A 2976-nucleotide genomic window follows, 5' to 3' on the forward strand; every position below is an offset into this window, starting at 1 on the left:
TCTTGGGCAGCTTCGCAAGGCCTTGCCTCAAAATAAAAAATAAAACAAAAGCCTGGGCGCAAAGACCTGGCTCCATCCACAGCACCACAGAAAAGGAGTGGATTCTTGGTATGTGGTCTCTAACTCAACAGTGTCATCACAAAATAAAACGAAGGCAGAAAATAAGGAGAAGTGGTGGAGGAAAAAGGAAGGGAAGGTGAGAGGACTGGGAGAAGGAAGTTGGAGGGACGGCTGGGTACCTGGGTGCATGGGAGTATGGAAAATGAAGGGGACAAGGAGGCGGAGTCTGTGACAAACACAAGTTCGGTGATTTGAGCAGGGAGGCGGGGACAGGAGCGAGCTGGGAGGCGGGGACAGGAGCGAGCTGGGACCCTCTTGCCCCAGGGGAACTTGACAAAAGCCCAGCCTGGAATTCTCATGAAAGTCAGCCTCTTCTTTCCGAGAAAGCGCCATCCTCTGCCACTCCAGCGCTATTTCCCTCTCACAGTTCCTCTTCTGCCTGTGGCAGCCCCTTTCTGCCGGCGGTCGCCCCTCTCAGCCCGACTCCTGTCTCCTTCAGATCTTTAGATATAGGGGCCGGGAGACAGCTCAGTAGAATAAGTGCCTCCCTGGCAAGCGCAAGGGCCTGAGTTCAATTCCGGGTTCCACAAAAACAAAAACTTTAGGTCTTGTGTGTAAGAGCGCACACGCCTTACACTTCAGTCGGATAATAACTGCAGACTGAAGTGTCGACATCTTCCAACCTTTAAGACAGTCCTCTGAGGTATGTCTGTGCTTCAGGTGTGTCTGTGCTTTGTCACTGCCTGCCCCAGATGGACTGGGGCACAGAGAAGGTAAGTAATCACCACAGGTCACACAGCTAGGAGGGAGCAGAGCTGGGTTTGCTTTCTTTTGTTCTGTGGTGCTGGGGATGGAAGCCGGGGCCTTGCACCTGCCAGGTAAGTGACCAGCACTGAGCCCAGAGCAGGGAGGGAGCCCAGGGTCTTCACAGTGAGTTAGATCTCCAGCCTTTTGAAACATTCTTCTTTTAATTTTTGAGATAGGATCTCACTAAGTCACTGAATATGCAGGCTATGCTTGAATTTAGGCTGTGCACAACATTGGGATTCTCCTGCTTTAGCTTCTGAGAATGCTGGCATTACAGGCAGGCACTATCTCGCCCAGTTTACAGCTGGGATTTAAACTCAGGCCATCTGGTTCTCTTGTCCACACCCTGCTCTTCACAGTAACCCAGTGACTCTCTGGCTCATTACTTTCCTATTTAACAGATAAGGAAACTGAGGCTTACAGAGGATTAAAGCCTTGTCCATTGTATGCAGCCAGAGGGTGACAGTGCCTGGATCTGTAGCTAGGTTCTGAGCCTGTGGCTCATGATGCTATCCTATCCCAAATGCTCTTTTCTGAGTAATTGATTTTGGGGGTGCTAGGAATGTGGTGTATAGCTGAGCTGCACCCCAAACCCTGGGCTCTTTTGGATGATAAAAACCTTGAGAGTATCTTACCCTTTCTGGGCTTGTAGTGCACACCTGTCATCCAAACATGTGACACACACACACACACACACACACACACACACACACACACAGGTGCTATGACTTCCTAACACAGATACTCCCCCAGTGCTACAAGGCCCCAAGGGTCTTTCTCCATCTGTATCTCTCCATAGTCTTTGTTTCTGGGCCTTTCGCCACAAATAAGCAGCAGAAGGTTACTCTCTCACTGTCCTAGAGACCAAGGTGTGAAACCAAGATGCCAGAAGGGAGGCATTCTGAGGCCTCCAGGGCAGAATCCTTTGCCTCTTCCTGTCTGCTGTGGTCCCAAGATCCACAGCCCAGTCTCTCCTTCTGTCTTCCTGTGGCCATCTCCTCTGTGTCTCTCCCCAGCTCCTGTCTCTGTCTGTCTGTCTGTCTGTCTGTCTGTCTGTCTGTCTGTCTACCTCTTTCTCATTTCTTGTTCTAGTGACTACCTTGTGGGAAAATGGAGTCAACAGGAGCTAAGAGCTCAGGAGGAGAAAGGAACCTTTATGAATGCCACAGGTCCTTGCAGGAGTAACTACCAAATCTGAGGGGCAAGTGGAGCTGTGTCAGAGGCTGTCCTGCAGCGGGCGGGTGGGCGGGCACAGTTGCACCCGGCACAGATGTTTCTGGAGCCATCACAGAGCCTCAGTTTGATAATGAGTCAGCATTTGGCTGAGTCCAGTGGCAGAGGCCACGGTGGCTGCAGCTTTACTAAACAGAATGGCTGCAGTTAGGTCAGGGTTTTTTGCTTTATTCCCCCCTCTGGAAGCCCCTCAGAGACTGAGGACATCATTGCAGTCTATTAGGGACTGAGTGTAGGCAAGGCTTAAGGACATTAAACCCAGAAAACCTGGGAGTCTCCTTCTGGAGAGCTGTCTTGTTATTTTTTAAAAAAGAGAATAAAGGGATCCTGAATAGACTCAGAGCACAGGCCCAGCAGGTAACCCTTCAGCAGAACTCCCTACAAAGAGGCTAGAGGCAAGACCCACCCAGCTGATTCAGGAGCAGAACATCTTGCCAGAGTGACACAAAGGGTTCAACTCTAATGCCTGTGGCAGAAAGAAGTGGAGCACAGCAACCAGATCCAAACAACACCCACCTAGAGGAATCTGAACTTCGTAGATCCGGACCTGGTGCTAAGGTAATAACTCTATCTAAGCTCTACACCAAAGGTCAGAAGACAGCGGTATACAAAATGACAAAGAGAACGAACAAAATGCAGTCTCAGTCCCCGAGTCCACTCAGTACAAATGCAGAAGACACTAGCACTGAGGAAACTGGAAATCACACACCATATATCTCTGAAATAATAGCGTTGACAATAAAGAATCAACTGCAGAAAGGTATAGAAGAGGGGCTGGTGAGATGGCTCAGTGGTCTAAAGCACCTACTTAGAACAAGCTCAGCAAAGCACAGGGACCGCGGTTCGATCCCCCAGCACCACATGCCAGCCAGCCCC

Source organism: Octodon degus, unplaced genomic scaffold (genome assembly GCF_000260255.1).
Source record: "Octodon degus isolate 3935 unplaced genomic scaffold, OctDeg1.0 scaffold00050, whole genome shotgun sequence".
Lineage (NCBI taxonomy): Eukaryota > Metazoa > Chordata > Mammalia > Rodentia > Octodontidae > Octodon > Octodon degus.